The sequence below is a fragment of the Pseudopipra pipra genome, chromosome W (genome assembly GCF_036250125.1).
Source record: "Pseudopipra pipra isolate bDixPip1 chromosome W, bDixPip1.hap1, whole genome shotgun sequence".
Lineage (NCBI taxonomy): Eukaryota > Metazoa > Chordata > Aves > Passeriformes > Pipridae > Pseudopipra > Pseudopipra pipra.
The window spans coordinates 18392478-18414870 of record NC_087580.1 but is presented as its reverse complement, the minus strand read 5'-3'; the positions used below and the strand labels follow the sequence as shown (position 1 = coordinate 18414870).

Below are 22393 nucleotides of genomic sequence, written 5' to 3'. Positions count from 1 at the left end.
TCTGGCAGCCTTGGGGCCGTGACCACTGCCCTGGGCAGCCCGTTCCAGTGCCCGACCACCCTCCGGGGAAAGCACCAGGGCAGTTGAAGTCTCCACGAGAAGCAGGGACTGTGACCTGGAGGCTGCTTCAAGCTGCCTGTAGAGGTCTCCTCCCCATCTTGCTCCTGCTCAGGAGGCCTGGAGCAAACCCCCACAGCAGTGTGCCCATTCCCAGCCTGCCCACCCTTTGATCCTGACCCATCAACTCCTGAGTGGCTCGCCATCCCCCCCAAGACAGAGGTCGAGACCTTCCGAGTGTCACCTCCCCGAGATCTACGGATGTCGTCTCCCTGGGCTCCTGTGAGGCCCCGCATGTGGTTGCCAGCGCATTCTTCCCTCTCCCTTATGGGCCCTGTCCAATGCAGCCCCAGGGCAGCCCGGAGGAGCCCTGTCTGGGGCTGCGCTGGGGTGACCGGGGACACGGTGGGCTCACTGGGAGCAGCCTTCCAAAGCCCCAGAGCGGCAGGATGGTGCCCAGGCTCTGCTCAGGGCTGCTTTGGGCGTGGGGCCGTCTGCGCGAGTCCTGCACGGGACCCATGTGTCCTGGCTGCCACGCCAAAGGGCTGCTTCCCCAGGCGAAGGGGACAGGGGAGTGACCCTGCGTGAGAGCCTGCACCTCTGGCAGTGACTCAGGCCCGGGGTGCCCTTTGGGTGCCCTTGGTGCCCTTTGGGCCTTGCTGGATCTGCTTGCTGCCATTTGCTGGGGCCACCCTGCACTCCCTCCCCATTCCAGGCAGACACAGGCAGGTGTTGGAATAAAATCTTTTCTTCCATAACCAGAAGAAAACTGTTAACTATATCTACGGAACGGCGGAGGGGGTCAGACAGAAATGCACACAAATCAACAGGATTGGCAAAAATGTCCACTTTATTAGAGGACAGACAGCTCATATGCTGCCTGCGACACACAGGCATGTGGTTCTTCCCCAGGTTACATTGGATACATAAGGCAAACATACTGTGGTGTACAGTACTAATTGGATATCAGCAGGTGTCCATAAGCCTTGTTTTCCTGCCAGAACAACTCCTCCTTCACCTTGGCACAAGGCCTGCGCCATAGAAGTGGCGCAGTATTTTTTACTCTCTGCACCCAGCCATGCCAAGGGGAAGGTCTCAGAAATGCAACTGAAATTGTTCACACAATTTCTGTCCACCGACATCTACGTCTACATCTATCTCTACATCTTCCCTACATCTCTATCTACATCTTCCCCACATAAACACCCTCCCTCCCTCCCGCTGGGATAGATCCCCAAACGATCTATCCCTCCAACTGGCATAGATCCCCAAACGATCTATGCCTCAACCTGGGATAGGTCCCCAAACGACCTATCCCTCAAACAGGGATAGGTCCCCAAACGACCTATCCCTTTAACAGGCCTAAGCCAATCTTCCTGCCCCAGCCCCGGCTGCGGGAGCCTTGATCTTCATGGCAGGCCCTGGCTCAGAGCCCCCCTTCCTCTTTGCCCCGCGCCTTTCCAGCTTGGTGTCTCCGCGGTCCGTGGGCGCGGGGACGCTGCTGCCACCATCCTGGCTGGTCCCTGCAGCCCCCGGGGAGGAAGCCAAGTGCCCCTGAGTCCCCTGCGGCAGGACCTTCCCACTCAGCAGAGCGCGGCTGGTTGGAGTCACCCCAGGCTCCCTGGTGGCTTGGACCTGGGGTTGATATAGGAAGCTGGGCCCAAAAGAGTTAACTAAGAGATTTGGGCCTGCTAACAAGCTACCAACATCCAAGACGATCTGTGCTCGTTCTGTTCTATTTACTGGACCAAAGCTTAGGAGAATAGTACAGGAACAGGTAATAGGCCTAGAGGTTATAAATTAGAAATACAACAGGATCAGGTAGACATTTAAATAGGAGAAATAGGCCTGGAGCCAGGGTTTTTTCCAAGCTTCAGTGAGCGGGTCAAGAACAATGGAAAAGAAGAAGGGTCAAGCTGAGGAAGATGAGTTGAAGCCCCCTGCCCCATAGAGGAAGATGGGAACTACCCTCCGAAATGGGGAGCCAAGAGAAGCAGCGCCCCAAGCTCCGCCTATACTCCACCTATTTTTAATATATATTGATAGATGTTGTAATCACTTGGCGACCGCGGCAGGACGCCTTCTCCATCTGGCTGCGGAATCTCCTGGAGGGCGGGACCCCCTTGGGCGCCCTCGGGTAAGTCTTTTTACCTGAAGGGGCTCCCTTCTTCGGTGGCTTCTTGCGGGGGCTGGACAAGAACACTGCCTATTGATAAAAGGTATTTGTATCTGGTTTCTGGATACCTGTAAGTCGAGGCAGGACGCTCTCCCAGGGGAATATCCCCTCTGGTCTGGTCTGGTCTTCTGGTCTGGTTTTGTTTGTATTTGGCCAAGTATTGTTATTGTGTACCTGATATATCTTGCTTACCTTGAAACATCCAGGAGCACATAGTTAAAGGTATTATCATGCTAAGAGTTGCTATATGAGAGGTAATGCTGAAGAATTAACTATAAGCACATCACTTTGGATAAGACCTAGAATTAAGATTTGTCAATTTTGCAACTGTTAGTTATATGTATGAGCCTTGTGTAACAGATGTAAGGTTTGCCTCCCCGACAGACAAGGTTGGGTAGAACCAGTATGCATATTGCAGAAAAGAGGGACACTGGAAGCAAGAATGCCCTGAATTAACAGGTGGAAATACAGGCACAGGAGAGGCTGTTGTTGCTTACAGAGTATTGAGTGAAGGGGGGGGCCAGCAGGCCAGTGCTAGGGGACCTGCTGGTAAAAATCAAGCTAGGGGAAGAAAAAGAAGAATTAGATTTTCTAATTGATACCGGGGCTACATTTTCTGTTTTGAATTAATACCTAAAAGTGATAAATATGTTTAAGTTGTGGGTGCCACTGGCCAATCAGAAAAGCTTTCTTTTGAAACCCCTAAAGTTCAAAATTGGAAAACAAATGGGTGTGCATCAGGTTTTGTATTTACCAAATTTATCCAAACTCGTATTGGGCAGAGACTTACTAGAAAATCTGGGAGCTGTAATAGAATTCAAACAAGGTAAAATTGAACTTAAGGTAAAGGAAGAACAATTAATAGCAGCTCTGAGTTTAGCAATGAGCTATGTGGAGCCAAGCCAGGGTAATTCAAATGTCAATCAAATTTTAGATCAGGTATACCCAGGAGTTTGAGCTATTGAAACACCAGGAAAGCCAAAAAGGGCAGCTCCCATTGAAATAGAATTATGGCCAGGAGCAAACCCAGTAGTTAGGAAGCAATATGCACTGAGGCTGGAAGATAGAAGAGGAATTGAGCCAATAATAGACAACTTTTTGAAATTAAGGTTTTGTAGAGTGTGAATCAGATTGCAACACCCCAATTTTACCAGTCAAAAAGACAAATGGAACACATAGGTTGGCTCAGGATTTAAGAGCAGTAAATAAAATAGCTAAAACATACATGCAGCTGTTGCAAACCTATATACCTTATTAACAATATTAAAAGAAAGTGTAATTTGGTTCACAGTATTAGACTTAAGAGATGCCTTTTTCTGCCTTCCCTAAACACAGCAAAGTCAAAGGATATTTGCCTTCAAGTGGGAAAATCCCACCACAGGAAGGAAAACTCAGCTCATTTGGACAGTGTTACCTTAAGGGTTCAAAAATATTCCCACAATTTTGGGAATTAATTAGCAAAAGAATTAGAACAATGGCAGTCACCACCGGGAAAGGGTGTACTTTTATAATATGTGAATGATCTATTGATTGTTACTGAAAAACAAGAAGAATGTGCCCAATGGACAGTAAACCTCTTAAACTTTATGGACTTAAATGAGTATCGAGTCTCTCAACAGAAAGCACTTCCAGTGCAGAAACAAGTGGTGTACCTGGATTACAAAGTATCTGAAGGACAATGATCACTGGGGACAACAAGAAAGGAAACTGCCAGACACTGAAACCACAGATGGTGAGAAACCTTCAAGCCTTTCTAGGAATGACAGGTTGGTGTTGTTTATAGATATATCAGTATGGGCTAATTGCAAAGCCTTTATATGACCTGCTGAAAATGACTAAGGGCAACCTCATCTGGACCCCCAAAGCAAGTGGAGCCTTCAAACAACTGAGATGAGAACTCATAAGGACTCCGGCGCTGGGTTTGCCTGACGTAACGAAGCCCTTTTGTTTGTTCTCGCATGAACGACAAGGAATGGCTCTGGGGGTCCTGGCTCAGCAACAAGGGCCATACAAAAGAACAGCAGCCTACTTCTCCAAGCAATTGGCTGAAGTAAGCAAATGATGGCCCACCTGCCTAAGGGCAGTAGCAACAATGATCATAAATATAGAAGAAGCCAGGAAATGCACAATGGGACAGAAAATGACTGTGTTAGTGTCCCACACAGCATCTACAGTACTGGAACAGAAAGGAAATCATTGGCTGTCACCCTCCCAATTTCTGAAATATCGGGTAATCCTGGCTGATGACATAACCGTTCAGGTGACTAACATTGTTAACCCAGCTTCATTCCTAGAAGGAAGAATCTCGGCTGCACCTGTCATGCAGGACTGCCTGGAAACCATTGAAGCAGTGCACTCCAGCTGCCTGGACCTTAAAGAAGAACCACCCCTGGATGCAGAAGACTGGTTTACCGATGGCAGCAGTTTCATAAGACAAGGTGTGAAGATGGCTGGGTATGCTGCGACCACCACTACTGAGGTAATCAAATCAAATCCTTTGCCTGCAGGAACCTCAGTCCAGAAAGCAGAACTGATGGCTCTCATTCGAGCTTTAGGATTGGCAGAAGGAAAACAAATTAACACCTGGACTGACTCCAAATATGCCTTTGGCATAGTTCACGCTCATGGAGCAATTTGGAAAGAAAGAAGACTTTTAACTCTTCAAGGAAAAGTTGTGAAATATGCTGAAGAAACTCTATGATTATTAGAAGCTGTACAACTCCCCTCTCAGGTGGCAATTATGCACTGCCAAGGACACCTGAAAGGTAACACTGTCCTGGAAATAAGAAACAGAAAAGCTGATGCAGAAGCTGAATTAGCTGCTGCAGAAGCTGAATTAGCTGCTGCAAGAAGTAAAGAACTATCAGTAGCAGCTTTAGTGCTAGAAGAACTAGACACAGATCAACAGGTAGAATATCAAGAAACAGATTGTAAGTGGATACATGAAAATGAAGGTAAGGTGTTAGACAATAGATGAGGTTAACTAAAAACAGGTCAGTTAATACTGTTAGAAAAATTAGTGTGGCAATTTGTAAAAGTAAAACATGATAAAACTATTGGGGCTTAGACTCACTCTATTAGCATTTAAGGACTAGAGTAGCAGGACCAAATTTATTTACCACAATAGAGCAAGTCACAACCCAATGGGAACTTCGTCTGAAATACTGGAACAAAAATACACCAAAGGGCAATAAGTAAAGGGCAATAAGTAAAGGGCATTTCCCAGGTGAAATCTGGCAAATTAATTTCTCTGAGCTCCCAAGAAAAGGGGGGGTCCTGTTATCTCTTAGTTTTGACTGACATTTTCTGGATGGCCTGAAGCTTTCCCATGTAGAAAAAAAATGAATCAAAAGGAGTGGTTAAAGTCTTGTTGAATGAGATTATACCATGGTTTGGAATGCCTAAGAGCATCTCTTCAGATAGAGGTTCACACTTTTGTGCATGAATTGTACAAGCAATAAGTAAAGCACTAAAAATCAACTGGCAACTGCATATGCCCTACAGACTCCAAGCAAATGGGCAAGTAGAAAAGATGAATCTAAAATATGTCAAGAAACAAATTTTCATTGGTATCAAGCTTTACCTATTGCTTTAATCAAGCTAAGGGTCAAGCCAAGATCCAAAGGGAAACTGAGTCCATTTGAAATTCTCTTGGGCAGACCCTACATGATGCAAACTGTGAATAGTGAAGCTGTAGATCAAACCAGTAATCAATATGTGTACGATCATGTTATGGTTGTAGGAAAACAATTGCAGAAAAATGCTACAGTGGTGTTAGAACACCAACCCAAGCAGCCTGATTGTAAGCTACATCCATCCAACCCTGGTGATCAGGTATATGTTAAGAATCTTTCAGGAGATCCACTACGGGAGAAGTGGGATGGACCCCAGCAGGTGCTGATGACCACCTCCACACGATCCGGGTGAAAGAGAAACCCACGGGGATCCACTGCTCTCGAGTCAAGAGGGTTCCAGAGGAAGCATGGACCTCGGGAGAGGAATCGTCTACTATCAAGCCTCCTCAATGCTGATCCTTGGACTGATAAGTACATTAGTGTTAAATCAAACTCTTGCCCCAAAATTATTATGGTCTCAGGCCTATAATGGGAATTCTAGTCTATGATTTGCTATAAATACAGATATTCTGAATTCATCTGAACTGAACCAATACAATCCATCTATTATAGTCCTCCAAGGAACAAGGGTACTGAATAATTGGTAAAATCCTGGTACCCCATACAATGCAAGTGTTTTAATAGGCACGGATTAGATGGTCACCCAGAACTGACGTTACTGTGAAATGTAATTAGTGGCTGATCAATGTTGGCACACCTTCACTCTAGATAAATCAGTTTCTGTGATGTGTCAGTGGACATTCAGGGAAGGAAATATAACAATGAGATTACCAACCAGCAAATCTCCTACCACCCCATTGACTAAGACCACCACCAGTTTTACAACTCCTTCTTTAGCCTGTGAGAGTGTCCACAATTTAACTTATGCTGGACCATATGTAATTAAGCACTCAAATGAGCAGAAGCTGTTGTTAGATCCCATATATTCACTGAAAAGGGTTCCAATACACCTTTAAGTAAACATATCAAACATACAAAAAGATTGTCAGCCCTGTATTCAACAAAGCCTTAAAGACTGGCATGTATAGATGATGGCCAGATCCCCTTGTACCAGAATTCAAAGAGATGTAACGGGATGGTTTGGCACAGGATTAAGTGTATTAAACACCATAGATCAAGAAGTATTAGTGAATAAACTAAGTGCTGTCACATCTGATCTAGGAAAATTCAAAGTCCCTTTAAGATCATCTTTGCTCACTTTGGCAGAAACACAATCATTGGCAGTTAAATTGTTAACATTAGTAGCTAACCACTGCAAAAGATTTCACCAAGATTATTGACTATGCTGGTGTCATCCATAAAAGATTTGCACTTGCAATACAATGTCTCCAAACTCAACAGTGGGTGCAGTCTGTAGCTGCAGGAATATTAAGAGAAGGAACTTCAGGAATATTACCACAGGAAGTAAGAGAAATAATAGCTAGAAACAGTTCTACTACACACTTTGAGAAAAATTACCAAGCGTGGTGGCAGTTAGGAAACTTCACTTACAATCCTCAACATGAACAAATTGAAGCTTATGTGCTCACTATCAGTGCAGCTAAAGAAAAGACCATCTTTCCTAGCCTGACATTAAGAGCCATACACCAAAATGTAATTGTCAGACCCATAGACCATAATGTTTGGGCAAGTTACGATCACACCAAGAAAAAGTGGCAGCCAGTCAGTACTGAGGCATGTATTCCTAAAGGACAATTAGGATATATCTGTGAAAATGCTGTAGTAGAAAATGAAGATTTATGCTTAGATGCTGACAATAGTGTGTGTACCTTTGAAATGCTTCCCCATACTAAAACCCAATCACAAGTCTATTATGTAGGAAATGCTTGTGCATGTGTTAGAATCTTTTGTGTTAATTTTACCATAGGTATTTGTCATGAAGTAGTGAGTGGTATTAATTTTTTTGTTTTGCTAAAATAATAGGCTGTGACTTTGGTTATATCATTCTAGTGACTACTAGACAACTGATTGAAGCTGATTATACAATGTATCATGATGTGCCAAAATTGCAGAGAGGAATGAACATTAATCTTTTTAAAGCAATGCTTAAACATCCTGATATAGAAAAACTGGTCCAGGAAGTAAACAGAACGACTAGACGAATGCTCTGGCAAGTAGAACATGACACTGAGAGCATAAAAACTGTTCTAACCAAAGTGGAAAAAGCGGGAGAACATCATTGGTGGGATATCTTTACAGGATACTCCCCTACAGCATCACAAGTGTTTCACTATTTGATACATCCAATATTGGTATTAGGAGCTGGCATTATTCTACTACTGGTCCTAATTGTTTGGCTATGGTGCAAATCAAGCATCATGGTTAGAAGGATGCAGATAATGAGGGCTGTGATGAATACCTATCAAAATCCATTAGAACTTGACGAAGGAATTCGTAAATTCTAAACAAAAGGGGGGAATGATATAGGAAGCTAGGCCCAAAAGAGTTAACTAAGAGATTTGGGCCTGCTAACAAGCTCCCAACATCCAAGACGATCTGTGCTCGTTCTGTTCTACTTACTGGACCAAAGCTTAAGAGAATAGTACAGGAACAGGTAATAGGCCTAGAGGTGATAAATTAGAAATACAACAGGATCAGGTAGACATTTAAATAGGAGAAATAGGCCTGGAGCCAGGGTTTTTTCCAAGCTTCAGTGAGCGGGTCAAGAACAATGGAAAAGAAGAAGGGTCAAGCTGAGGAAGATGAGTTGAAGCCCCCTGCCCCATGGAGGAAGATGGGAACTACCCTCCGAAATGGGGAGCCAAGAGAAGCACCTCCCCAAGCTCCGCCTATACTCCACCTATTTTTAATATGTATTGATAGATGTTGTAATCACTTGAATATGCACTTAATCACATCTGAAGATTGTATAAAAATGCTGATTTTGTGTGAAGCCTTTGAGCAAGTTTGTCCAGCGCGAGCTGGCTTGCTCCCAACGTTGAATAAACAAATACCTTGCTGCTTAAAGATAAAAAATCTCTGAGCAGTTTCTTGGACCGATTTTTCGGATTCAGTATGCCTGAGAGCGTTGTCCAAACGCTCCTTGAGCTCTGGCAGCCTTGGGGCCGTGACCACTGCCCTGGGCAGCCCGTTCCAGTGCCCGACCACCCTCCGGGGAAAGCACCTTTTCCTAATGTCCAACCTAAGCCTCCGCTGACACAGCTCCGGCCGTTCCCTCGGCTCCTGTCCCTGGTCCCACAGAGCAGAAATGGCCGCTGCCCCTTGGCAGGAAGCTGCAGCCCCCCAGGAGATCTGACCTCAGTCTCCTCTTCTCCAGGCTCAACAGCCCCAGTGACCTCAGACCTCAAGTGCAAGGTCCTGCACCTGGCTCAGGGCTTGGCTGGTGCCACCTGGCACAACATCAGCTTGCAAATTTTGCAACACAACAGGGAGGACCAAGAAGGCTTTGGCTAAGAGAGACTTTTTCCAAGGGACTGGAGCGACAGACCAAGGGGCAATGGCTTGGCGCTGGCAGAGGGCAGGCTTAGATGGCATATGGGAAAGAAAGCCTTCCCGGGGAGAGTGGTGGGGCCCTGGCACAGGTTGTCCAGAGAAGCTGTGGCTGCCCCATCCCTGCAAGTGTTCAGGGCCAGGTTGGACGCGGCTTGGAGCAAGCTGGTCTAGCGGAAGGTGTCCCTGCCCGTGGCAGAGGGGTGGTTGGAAGCAGATGAGCTTTCAGGTCCCTTCCTTCCAACACCAACTGCTCTAGGAGTCTAGGAGTCTTGAAAAACAGGAGACTTCTGCAGAAGCCAGGAGGTGAATAAAAACATTTGCCACTTAAACACAAAGTCTTGTTACCAAGGGGCATCACCCGATTCTGGGGACTACTCTCATGACTTCTCACCACTGGAAGCTGACATTGCTGAAAGCCATAGAAATTGACCTAAAATTGACCAAACAATCCGACAAAAGCTCCCTGATGGAAGGATCCTGGAGCAAGCATATCATCCCGGAGGCAATGACAGGGCAATTTCTGCGCCTCTGCCGTAAACCTGTCAGTTCTGGCCCTGCCCTGGAGAGGTTTTTTTCGGCTCTCCATTCCATGGGAAGACAAGTGCGGACAAGAAGAACAGGATTCTGTCCGCTCAGGGTCAAAGGCGCTTTAGGTCTGTGCTGTGATCTGTTGGAGTTGAGCTCCTGTCTAGAAAACGAGGGCTTTCGGGACTGCTCAGCATCTGGCTCCTCCCATGGAATCAGATGTTCCAAGCAGGGAAGGGGATGTCCAAGAGGGGTTCTGCCCACTTGAACTTCTGAACTTGTGGAGCTCTCCTGGCGCTTCTGGGCGTAGTGATTCCGTGGATGTCAATTGGCTGTTCTGGAGAAAAGCTGGGGATTAAAAGAAGTAGTGAGAGAACCAGACTGAAAATGGGTGAAGGTGTTGCAGGAAGTGAGGCTGGGCAGCAAGAGCAGTGAGTGAGGGGAAAAAAGGGATTTCAGGCAAGAAGGAAGAAGATCCCTGAAGAGGCTCAATGCCTACTAGAAGAAAAATTAACTATTTGGAAATTGCAGTAAAAATTTGTGTAACTCCCCAATTAACATAGGTTGGCCCCTTCATTAACATACAGCCCAAGATGCCTTTCAAATAGTGTTCTCGTGTTCAATAAACTATTCCAGTTCCCCATACTGGGATCGTGTCTAGCTTTTATTTTTCAGACCGCCACTCAAAGGGGCTAAAAGGGGGCTGCGACCTGCACTGAGCTGAGCCACCTCACTGAGGTTTGTCCAGTGAAGTCTCCCTTTTATTGCAATAAAAGTTTATTTTTTTTTCGTCGGCTCCTCAATCTCCTGGCTATTTCTGTGTTTCCCACTGGCTGGAATTTCAGACGACCACAATCCCATGGTCCCTACAGCCCCGGCTGTCCCGGACCTTCCCGTCTCCAACAAACCTCAGCAGCTGCTCCCCGGGACGGGCCCCAGCCCCTGAGCGGAGCGCACAAGCACACTGCAGCCCGACACACGCTGCCCGGAGAGAGCCGTGTGAGACAGAACCATGGCCACCGCCGCTGCAGCCACCCCGGGCAGGGTCAGGGTGGAAGCCAGCGCCAGCGAACTGCCGCGCTGCCTCGGCAAGTTCCTGTATCGCCGCCCGCTACCGCGCTCAGCAGCAGCAGCCAAGCAGCGGCCAGAGGCGCGAGGTCAACACCCAGGAGCAGGTCCCTGAGGAAGGACCACCACCTCCGGCGCCCCAGCAAACAACGAGATCGAGAGACCCGCGCCGGCGGAAGCAGCAGCGGGACCCCAGCGGGAACCACTCAGAAGGCAGGAAGGACCCGGAATCGAAAGAGGCACCGGGAAAAACAAAGACAAGCAGAGCAGGAGGTATGCAAAAACCGGGGCTATGGAGCGTGAGCGGAGAAGAGGATCCCACAGAATCCCTGGGGGGCTCCGGGAAAGGTCCGAGGGAGGAAAGAGCCCGAGCGGGACCGTCGGCGAAGGAGGGAGCGAGCGGAAGCCCAGCGGCAGCAGCACGAGAGAAACCCAGGAACAGAGGGACCCGAGAGACAAACGGAGTGGGGCAGACACAAAGCTGCCGACTTCAGCAGTAGTCGAGGCAGCAAAAACCCCCTTCCTTGACTTTTTTCCTTTTTCTTTGCAGCCTAAACTAAGAACTGGTCTTTTTTTAGAAACCCTTTTGTTTATTAATCTAACTGTTTCAGTTTAACAGTGTGAGTAAGGCGAACAAAACGCTACCAATGGAGAGATTGTCCCCCTGCGCAAAAACAAAGAAAGAAAAAAAAAAAGGGAAAAGCGAAGGAAAGCAAAGACCCTTTGCTGAATGAAGATACCCTTCCATAGCTAATAGCCAAAATTGTTTTTAAATGTATGCATAGCTGTATTTTTGAAAATTTTAAAGTTCTCACAATAACAATTTTCCTTAAGTCCAAAAGCCAAATTAACGCAGAAAGACATATATTTGCCTTAAAAATAGAAGAAGTATATATTTTATCCTTGAACTATAGGAATGTTCATATGTATTTGAAATTTAAATTAAACATGAAGTAAAATATGCTTATGTTTTTACAGGTTATACTATCATAAAAAACAGAAAACATATATTACTAATCTAAGGGTGAGAAACAAAAAACGCCAATTTCTCAGTTCATAACCAAAAGACACTGTAAAATGAAACCCAAAAGTATGTTTGTATGATGTGTGTTCGATGGCCATCGAGTATGAATGTGTGAATGTATGCATGCGTGCGAAAATACAATAATTAATATGTTCTGATTTATACACAAATGCACATTACCTCACACATGCACAAACACCCTTAGATAAAGAACAGAAAACATATCATCCTGAGTTGAATAGAATTTCATTTGCAGAAATGTTTTAGGTTAAATAAAAGTTTTCAAAAACAAACACTAAAAAACACTTTCAGGTAAAAGTCAGGAGCACACGAACCCTGAAGTCATGAAGTTATTAAGTTTGGTTCAAAATCAATCGCTTATAAGTCAACAGAATCTTTAGAGAATAGCTTAAAAAAGATTTTATAAGAGTAATTTCTAATAAGAAATAATAGAAATAAGTTAAGTTGTTTAAACAAGTTTTATATTAATCCAGAGTTATTTAGTTTAGCATTGTTGGGAATTCTTCCTTCTTGCATTTTGTTCCTTGTTTACTTTTCTATATCCAAAAGTATCTAATAGTCTTTTTGATTGGTTTAATGCTTTTAATGTTAGTGCTAAGTTTAAGAAAATAATTTATGTAGCAATATGCAGAATGCCTTAAAACAGCTATGATTCCTTCACATGCCTTTATAATGCCAAACCTTGTGGCCCAAACTATTCTGACACACAATCCCTTTACATAATCATACTTTCCATCTCAGGTATATAAAAGGCTGTACATTGCCTTGAAAAAGGAGCTTCCATGTTAAAATTAATTTCACTTGTGGTATGAAAAGTAAGACTGCAATATTTCATGTTAGATCCATTTAAGAATACATTTGCTTCTAAAATGCAGCTATAGAATTTGTTATTACCTCACTCTGAACCGATACATCAAAGCATTGATAGTTGCAGAAAAAAATAGTAATCAAAACTTAGATTACATGTTTAGTTAGCATGATAAATTTAATACTCTAGTTAAAGAAAACATTTATGGTAATATTTGTATTCCCTTGTATTTTGCCTTGCATTAGCAAACGTTTGATCAAAGTTTTTTCCAAGTTTTTTGTTTTTTAGAAAAATAAAAAAAAAAGGGGCAAAGGTGTGGGAACCCAAACCCAGCTTTCAGCAAAGGAAAACAAGGGCTGACAAAAACCTCATGATCTGAAGGAGCTGGACCCTTCTCAGAAGACCTGTTAAAGTTCTAACTCATGGATCAAGCTTGGCTCCAGCAGAAATCAGAAAGGACTTTTGAGATGATTGTATCAAACCATGTCTAAACCCCTGTAATCCCTCTGTCCCCCATGTAATCCTACTAGAAGAAAAATTAACTATTTGGAAATTGCAGTAAAAATTTGTGTAACTCCCCAATTAACATAGGTTGGCCCCTTCATTAACATACAGCCCCAGATGCCTTTACAATAGTGTTCTCGTGTTCAATAAACTATTCCAGTTCCCCATACTGGGAACGTGTCTAACTTTTATTTTTCAGACCGCCACTCAAAAAGGGGCTAAAAGGGGGCTGCGACCTCCACTGAGCTGAGCCACCTCACTGCGGTTTGTCCAGTGAAGTCTCCCTTTTATTGCAATAAAAGTTTATTTTTTTTCGTCGGCTCCTCGATCTCCTGGCTATTTCTGTGTTTCCCACTGGCTGGAATTTCAGACGACCACAATCCCATGGTCTCTACAGCCCCGGCTGTCCCGCACCTTCCCATCTCCAACAAGGTCTTTGCTGTGTGTTAGGAAGAGGTGGAGCAGCACAGCATTCCTTTGGCTTGTCAGAGGCTCCAGCCCCCTGGGCCAGGAAGTTGTCGTCACCGCTTTCCGGGAACCTGCTGGACTCTTGGTGCTTGGCTGTGTTGCTTCTCCAGCTCCCGCCAGGGCAGTTGAAGTCTCCACGAGAAGCAGGGACTGTGACCTGGAGGTTGCTTCAAGCTGCCTGTAGAGGTCTCCTCCCCATCTTGCTCCTGCTCAGGAGGCCTGGAGCAAACCCCCACAGCAGTGTGCCCATTCCCAGCCTGCCCGCCCTTTGATCCTGACCCATCAACTCCTGAGTGGCTCGCCATCCCCCCCAAGACAGAGGTCGAGACCTTCCGAGTGTCACCTCCCCGAGATCTACGGATGTCGTCTCCCTGGGCTCCTGTGAGGCCCCGCATGTGGTTGCCAGCGCATTCTTCCCTCTCCCTTATGGGCCCTGTCCAATGCAGCCCCAGGGCAGCCCGGAGGAGCCCTGTCTGGGGCTGCGCTGGGGTGACCGGGGACACGGTGGGCTCACTGGGAGCAGCCTTCCAAAGCCCCAGAGCGGCAGGATGGTGCCCAGGCTCTGCTCAGGGCTGCTTTGGGCGTGGGGCCGTCTGCGCGAGTCCTGCACGGGACCCATGTGTCCTGGCTGCCACGCCAAAGGGCTGCTTCCCCAGGCGAAGGGGACAGGGGAGTGACCCTGCGTGAGAGCCTGCACCTCTGGCCGTGACTCAGGCCCGGGGTGCCCTTTGGGTGCCTTTGGTGCCCTTTGGGCCTTGCTGGATCTGCTTGCTGCCATTTGCTGGGGCCACCCTGCACTCCCTCCCCATTCCAGGCAGACACAGGCAGGTGTTGGAATAAAATCTTTTCTTCCGTAACCAGAAGAAAACTGTTAACTATATCTACGGAACGGCGGAGGGGGTCAGACAGAAATGCACACAAATCCACGGGATTGGCAAAAATGTCCGCTTTATTAGAGGACAGACAGCTCATATGCTGCCTGTGACACACAGACATGTGATTCTTCCCCAGGTTACATTGGATACATAAGGCAAACATACTGTGGTGTACAGTACTAGCTGGATATCAGCAGGTGTCCATAAGCCTTGTTTTCCTGCCAGAACAACTCCTCCTTCACCTTGGCACAAGGCCTGTAGCCATATTAGTGACGCAGTATTTTTTACTCTCTGCACCCAGCCATGCCAAGGGGAAGGTCTCAGAAATGCAACTGAAATTGTTCACACAATTTCTGTCCACCGACAAATCCCCCGTTGATGTTTGAACAATTTAAATTGCATTTCTGTAACATTCCTTACTGTATCCATAACATCTCAATAAGCTCAAACATACAACAACACCACCATCACCAATAAACTCAACAACCTATTGACCCTAAGATGTGTGCTCTCAAAGTGTGCCTAAAAGTGCTTCTTTAAATATAGGGTTTATTCTTAAAACTTCCACTCTGTCCAGAACATCCTTGGAAATGGAACTCCATTAAACTCTGGGCCATATGTCTTCTGTTATTCTTTTTCACACCTTGGCCCTTGAATAACACAATGACATGATCGTATATTAACACTGGATCTTCCGTTTCTATTGCACTCTTTGCATACCATTCTATTGCAGCCCGGAGAGTTTGTTCAGGATTTCTTGCCATTTTATGGAAAGGTATTGGTGTATTTGTTTATCCAAAAGTGTTTGTGTAAGTGAATATTCACACATATACATGCATACATTTTCATTCATTCTCTTTCACACGGTGGCCACCATCATTCAAACACACATCACACAAACATATTTTTGAATCTCATTTCACTGTGTCTCATGAGTAATGAAACCATACTAATTCTCTAGTACCTTATGGTGTTAAAGCTTCTCCACCAAACAGGTAAACTTTCCTCCACCAGTACCCAGTGAATAATCTAAGATCTTAACCTTCTATAATCATATGCTTAAACATACTAAAAAATTGTGCTCCAACAAAACTAAAAATACTGTGCCTTAACAACACTAAAATGTGCTCATAATGCTGACAAATTGTGCTCCTGTAATACTTACTTTAAAGTTCGTACACTCTCTTAAATCCTTAATTTCATGTGCTTAAAAAAAACACTAAAAAGGTGTATATGACTAAGAAAAACTATGCTTATAATACCAAAAAGAATTGTGCTCCAAAAACTGTGTTCTAACAATATTGAGGAAACTGTTAGCCACAACAGCTCCTGATGTTACCATTGTTACCTGCAGAAAACAGCATCAACCTTGTTCTTTCTTTCCAAGGTTTCATTCATCATGCAGGCAGCTACAAACACCTGTGTACAAAAAAGACCTTAACATATGAAACAACTTTTGCAAATGAACTGAGGGGGTTGTCACCTGTTCTCTCCCCGTTTCTGTCTTGCAAAAGTGTTTTACAAATTCTTAAATCACTGACCCCTATACCAAATACACAGCATTGTCTGGCAACTTGGTAGTAGTTTTCAAAGTGGACAAGCAATTCACCCTTTCAAAGTTTTTCTAGTTTGGATATGATATAGAATTTTACCTCAAAAATTGTTATTGCACAGCCACATATAATTTTGGGAAGACTCGTAAGCCAAAAGGTTTCTGTCATATGATGATTCCAAATAAATCTTGCTACCCACTGTAACACTACTGAGATGAAACACAGAAAAATACAAGCACTACAAAATAGTTAATGTCTGATGTAGAGTTCCCAAACCACACCAGTCTGCCTGATCTTCACAAACATCACTGATGTGACATGAGCAGCACAGAAACAGATCGTTGTATACAGTGACAACCCTTAGGCCTCAGGATGTTAAAAGTTCTATAGTTTTCCATTGTCTTCCTTTCCCCTTAGTGACACGTCTGCCCTATCTCAGTCAAGAAATCATCTTCTAAATCTGCATCTAAACAGACATTCCTCTGCTCCACAATTTGCACAGGCAACACGGAGAAAAAAGGTGTTTTTCGCAGAGTGTGATCTTTTGGCAGCTCTGGATGAGTTGTGGGGAGAGAATCCTCCTCTTTCCTAGATACCAGTGACAAGCAGTCTGCAGTGGAGCTGCTTTCCAAACAGCTGAATGTTTGTGTACATTCAGTGGTAGACCTATTTCTGTTTTCTCACTTTTTCCTCTTTGGCAAAGGCTGTTTGGTTCAAGTTGGCTGCCAGAATGCAGGAGCGCTTTTGATTCCTGAGTATGTTCTACCTCAGTGCTGGCTTCCTGCAGTTCATCTTTGTCCACTTCTTCATGCATCAGGCACAGATTTGTATTAAACTCACATTGAACTTCACAAGCTACAATATTAGTAGGTTTCTTTGGATTCTGAGATACACTAATGTCTTTAAAATCCTTTCCACTGCTGTCTTCAGTTACACTTTGGACTTTGGCTTCTGGATTGTCAGGTAAACTTTCAATCTGTCCATGTTTAATTTCCAATATATTTTTTTTTTTCTAAGTTGATTGCACTACTGGTTAATTGGTTAATTATTTCTGCATCACTGTATGTTTGAATTCATAATGCTTCAGTGAAGACAAGTCTTCATCCTTGGATTCATATTCTTTGTGAGATATGAATGAAAGCACCTCTGGCATAACCTCTGCCAAACTATCTGTGCTTGTTTCCATACAGATTATCTCTTTTTCAGACATCTCTACTGGTGTTGCAGATTGGCTGTAACTTGCACTGGCAGCAACAGCTAAAGGGTGACATCGATATGTTGTCTCCTGTGAGGAAAAATCTGTCTCTGTTGTTATGCCTTCTGCAGATATTTGGTCATAATCCGTTTCTTGCATTGTTTCCAAATTACTCTCCCCAGACCTGAGGAGACATTCTGTAACAGTTGATTCTGCTCCATGTCCAGCCAGTGTCTGAAACTCATAGCTGCTTACTAGAGAGCAGTTCTTATTTGCTAAGTCACTGAGAAAGAAACCCTCATCAGGTGTTGGTATTTTTTTGTATTGGCAAAAGCTGCCCATGGTTTCCAAATTGGATGTGTTTTACTGCAGATGTCTGTGTTGAGGTCATATTATGAGCAAGTCCCATAGAAGATTCAGCAGTAGATGCACTGACAGATGCACTTCCCCTGCCTGAATCTGTCACACTTGATTGTGCCATCAAGTTATTATAGTCATTGTCAAGCTCATCTTTTGAAAAAGTTCGCATTTAAGTCTATGACAGTGAAAAAATACTGTTTGATCATTCTGTTTAATACTCAGCCTTAAGCTACATGTGCAGTTCAGAAGGATATAGAAGGCCAGATTCCAGCTTGCAGCCAGTTCCTTAGATGTGATCTACATCATCTCCTCGTGTTTTTAGTTCTTTTATCTATGAAATTTCGGTAAGAGAACAAAATTCACAACATAAGCAGCACAAAGGAAAACAAATAACTAGTTGTAAGAACATGTAACTCCATAATTGTGGAACAACAGCACAGAACAGGTAAAAACTACACCCATTATACTAAAATCCTAAATCACTCACAGGTTTTAATTAATTTCCCGAATGTAAAGCTAACTAAATCTAGCTTTGAGATCGTTATATTGGGAGGCAAACTAGAAAAATTTTACTAAATTCAACCTGACTCTAGTAACTCAGCTTTATTGCAATCTCTACTGATTTCCTGACAGATTATCATGTGGTCTCCAGACATTTCTGCTTTATAAATCAAATGGGCATAAAAAGTTCTAATTCACGCATCAATAGTTTTGCAAAGTGTAATTTAGCAATCTGCTCTTTTATTGGTATAAAGTAAACACACACATTTTGCATCTTGTTAGGTTATTTTAAAAATAATCTGAAATTCATGTAGTATAACTGTTGACATAACATCAGTGCCAAGAGAGATAAGTCAAACTTCACAGCATAGTGTGTGCCTGAGTAGTGTTTTTAGAAAAGCAATTAGGCTGTATGCTATATCAGCAGTTATAAAACATTTAAAAACATATAATACGTTTTGTTTGACCAAACTGCTCTGTACATACTGTACGAATCCACGACAGAAGATATATATTAAAATCTGAAAAAAAATGTACTTGCTGCTATGTTATAAATAGAATATTAACAATTGCTTAAACAGTACATGAAATGCAACTCAAAGTTGCAACTCTGTCATAAACACAGAAGAAAAAAAAAAGGAAAAAATAATGAATTCACTAAACTTGACCAAGGAAAAGAAATAATATCAGACAGGAATGTAAATTAACATCCAAATGTTAAAATCAGCTGAGTAAACCTTTTTAAATACAATTCTAAAGATGTGATTTCCACTGTCACAATAACTTCTCAGTTTATAACAGGAAGATAGAGAGATGTTTTACCTAAGAATCAAGGAAATCCTCAGCCTGCCAGCTTTCCATTTATCTTATTTGCAGATTTGTAGTTTTTGGTGTATAAGTTCTACTCTCTCCCTAGTTCTGAGAAACTGCTGGAGGTGGTTTGAGTCCCACCCAGTTGCTAAGCAACAAATGATCTCTATTGTGTGAACCTTATGTCTCCTCCTGCTAAGACTGAACACGAAATTTGGGCAGAAGTTCTTTACAGGGGTAAAATGTGACTAAAACCAAGGCAACTCACTAAAGCTTTTATATAAAGATTCATTCTCTGGGAAACTCTTAAAATTTCTTGCATGCTAACTTTTAGTAAAACACAATCTTTTAGTTTTAAGTTATCCACAAGTGAGCAGAAGGACTAAAGAGAGAGAGATTCTGCTTTCTGTTCTCAGTTACCGACATGCCTGGATTCTGCGGGGCAACTCCCCCGCAAGTCAGTCACTGCCGAGCTGCTGTTCCCCGGGCTGCTCCGTGCGCCGTGCAGCTCCCGGGGATGCCCGCAGAAGTCTGGCTGGCTCTGCAGAAGTAGCTGTCGGCGTTGCCTCTGTCGCTGAGGTGCCTCTGCCGCCGAGGTGCCCCTGCCGCCTTTTGCCGTGGCTGCCAGCGCCGCCTCCCCCACGGCCGAGCCGGCGCAGCGGCAGCCCCAGCGCGCAGCCCCCAGCCCTGGAGCGCGGCCTCAGCACCCGCACGCCGGACTCTGGTTTGAGTAATCCTAAAGGGAATTTTTATGCTTTTATGTGTACCCGAGACACTCTAACGGGAGGAAATTCTCCCGGACTCTCACCTCTGGCTTTTAACAGTTACTAACAAACGTATGGCCGCTTCTCCACACACACACAAGCACGGTACCGTTAACAATACAGTGAGCTCACAACAACGTTGGACACACAACACAATTAACACGAGAGTTAACAAAAATACGGAAAGGCAGTTCTCTAGCCTGCCTCTCCTGTCAACGAGAAGTGGCACTTTTTCGGTGTTGCTCGTTGTGCTAATATAGCATCTTCTAATGCAAGGCACAATAGCTGCTACTTTCTTTCATATGTACCGTACCTGGTTCTGCTTTTTATTTTTTTTTTTTCCGAAAACAGCGTCTGTTGCCATGGCAGCGATCCACAGTGGCTTTCTTCCGGGTTGCATGGTGGCTTCAGGCGCCAGCGATGCAGCGCCATCTAGGGACGCGGAGGCTCCCAGCAGTGTCGGTCCAGTTGACACATGCGCAGTAGCAGGCACAGTGAGGAGCGACAGTGCCGACTGCGCAGCCGCAAGAGAGAGCGGTGCCGCGGGCTCGGCTCCAGCTTCATTCTCTGCCGCTAGTGATGTTCCTGCAGCCCCTACACATCCTGCTGCTACATGCACGGCGCTAAACGGAGGTGATCCCGCTGCTCCTAAGGGTCCTAGCATTCGCAACTTCCACGTGGGGAGCCAGATGCTGAGCAGTCCCGAAAGCCCTCGTTTTCTAGACAGGAGCTCAACTCCAACAGATCACAGCACAGACCTAAAGTGCCTTTGACCCCGAGCGGACAGAACCCCGTTCTTCTTGTCCGCACTTGTCTTCCCATGGAATGGAGAGCCGAAAAAAACCTCTCCAGGGCAGGGCCAGAACTGACAGGTTTACGGCAGAGGCGCAGAAATTGCCCTGTCATTGCCTCCGGGATGATATGCTTGCTCCAGGATCCTTCCCTCAGGGAGCTTTTGTCGGATTGTTTGGTCAATTTTAGGTCAATTTCTATGGCTTTTCAGCAATGTCAGCTTCCAGTGGTGAGAAGTCATGAGAGTAGTCCCCAGAATCAGGTGATGCCCCTTGGTAACAAGACTTTGTGTTTAAGTGGCAAATGTTTTTATTCACCTCCTGGCTTCTGCAGAAGTCTCCTGTTTTTCAAGACTCCTAGACTCCTAGAGCAGTTGGTGTTGGAAGGAAGGGACCTGAAAGCTCATCTGCTTCCAACCACCCCTCTGCCACGGGCAGGGACACCTTCCGCTAGACCAGCTTGCTCCAAGCCGCGTCCAACCTGGCCCTGAACACTTGCAGGGATGGGGCAGCCACAGCTTCTCTGGACAACCTGTGCCAGGGCCCCACCACTCTCCCCGGGAAGGCTTTCTTTCCCATATGCCATCTAAGCCTGCCCTCTGCCAGCGCCAAGCCATTGCCCCTTGGTCTGTCGCTCCAGTCCCTTGGAAACAGTCTCTCTTAGCCAAAGCCTTCTTGGTCCTCCCTGTTGTGTTGCAAAATTTGCAAGCTGATGTTGTGCCAGGTGGCACCAGCCAAGCCCTGAGCCAGGTGCAGGACCTTGCACTTAAGGTCTGAGGTCACTGGGGTTGTTGAGCCTGGAGGAGACTGAGGTCAGATCTCCTGGGGGGCTGCAGCTTCCTGCCAAGGGGCAGCGACCATTTCTGCTCTGTGGGACCAGGGACAGGAGCCGAGGGAACGGCCGGAGCTGTGTCAGCGGAGGCTTAGGTTGGACATTAGGAAAAGGTGCTTTCCCCGGAGGGTGGTCGGGCACTGGAACGGGCTGCCCAGGGCAGTGGTCACGGCCCCAAGGCTGCCAGAGCTCAAGGAGCGTTTGGACAACGCTCTCAGGCACACTGAATCCGAAAAATCGGTCCAAGAAACTGCTCAGAGACTTTTTATCTTTAAGCAGCAAGGTATTTGTTTATTCAACGTTGGGAGCAAGCCAGCTCGCGCTGGACAAACTTGCTCAAAGGCTTCACACAAAATCAGCATTTTTATACAATCTTCAGATGTGATTAAATGCATATTCAAGTGATTACAACATCTATCAATACATATTAAAAATAGGTGGAGTATAGGCGGAGCTTGGGGAGGTGCTTCTCTTGGCTCCCCATTTCGGAGGGTAGTTCCCATCTTCCTCCATGGGGCAGGGGGCTTCAGCTCATCTTCCTCTGCTTGACCCTTCTTCTTTTCCATTGTTCTTGACCCGCTCACTGAAGCTTGGACAAAACCCTGGCTCCAGGCCTATTTCTCCTATTTAAATGTCTACCTGATCCTGTTGTATTTCTAATTTATCACCTCTAGGCCTATTACCTGTTCCTGTACTATTCTCTTAAGCTTTGGCCCAGTAAGTAGAACAGAACGAGCACAGATCGTCTTGGATGTTGGTAGCTTGTTAGCAGGCCCAAATCTCTTAGTTAACTCTTTTGGGCCTAGCTTCCTATATCATTCCCCCCCTTTTGTTTAGAATTTACGAATTCCTTCGTCAAGTTCTAATGGATTTTGATAGGTATTCATCACAGCCCACATTATCTGCATCCTTCTAACCATGATGCTTGATTTGCACCATAGCCAAACAATTAGGACCAGTAGTAGAATCATGC

General features: G+C 45.1%; 1 long non-coding RNA gene across 1 annotated transcript; it reads right to left on the bottom strand.

Annotated features, from left to right (window-relative positions):
* Nucleotides 1-17914: 17914 nt before the first annotated feature.
* LOC135406456 (uncharacterized) lies at nucleotides 17915-19491 on the bottom strand. Its single transcript, XR_010426262.1, has 2 exons — nucleotides 19046-19491; nucleotides 17915-18053 (listed from the first exon to the last, which is right to left on the bottom strand). It is a non-coding gene; the product is annotated as an uncharacterized LOC135406456 (long non-coding RNA).
* Between the last annotated feature and the right edge of the window lie 2902 nt (nucleotides 19492-22393).